This window comes from Oncorhynchus keta, unplaced genomic scaffold, assembly GCF_023373465.1.
Source record: "Oncorhynchus keta strain PuntledgeMale-10-30-2019 unplaced genomic scaffold, Oket_V2 Un_contig_3505_pilon_pilon, whole genome shotgun sequence".
NCBI classification, from domain to species: domain Eukaryota; kingdom Metazoa; phylum Chordata; class Actinopteri; order Salmoniformes; family Salmonidae; genus Oncorhynchus; species Oncorhynchus keta.
The window spans coordinates 69,453-69,981 of NW_026287286.1; positions in this window are offsets into that span (position 1 = coordinate 69,453).

Here is a 529-nt window from a genome sequence, read left to right on the forward strand (position 1 = left end):
GCTCCTACCAGGTGGCGTGGCGAGAATCTGTCTCCTCACCACGCGCTCTCACCACTGGTGTCCCCCAGCGCTCTGTTCTAGACCCTCTCCTATTCTCGCTATACACCAAGTCACTTGGCTCTGTCATAACCTCACATGGTCTCTCCTATCATTGCTATGCAGACGACACACAATTAATCTTCTCCTTTCCACCTTCTGATGACCAGGTGGCGAATCCCATCTCTGCATGTCTGGCAGACATATCAGTGTGGATGACGGATCACCACCTCAAGCTGAACCTCGGCAAGACGGAGCTGCTCTTCCTCCCGGGGAAGGACTGCCCGTTCCATGATCTCGCCATCACGGTTGACAACTCCATTGTGTCCTCCTCCCAGAGCGCTAAGAACCTTGGCGTGATCCTGGACAACACCCTATCGTTCTCAACTAACATCAAGGCGGTGGCCCGTTCCTGTAGGTTCATGCTCTACAACATCCGCAGAGTTCGACCCTGCCTCACACAGGAAGCGGCGCAGGTCCTAATCCAGGCACT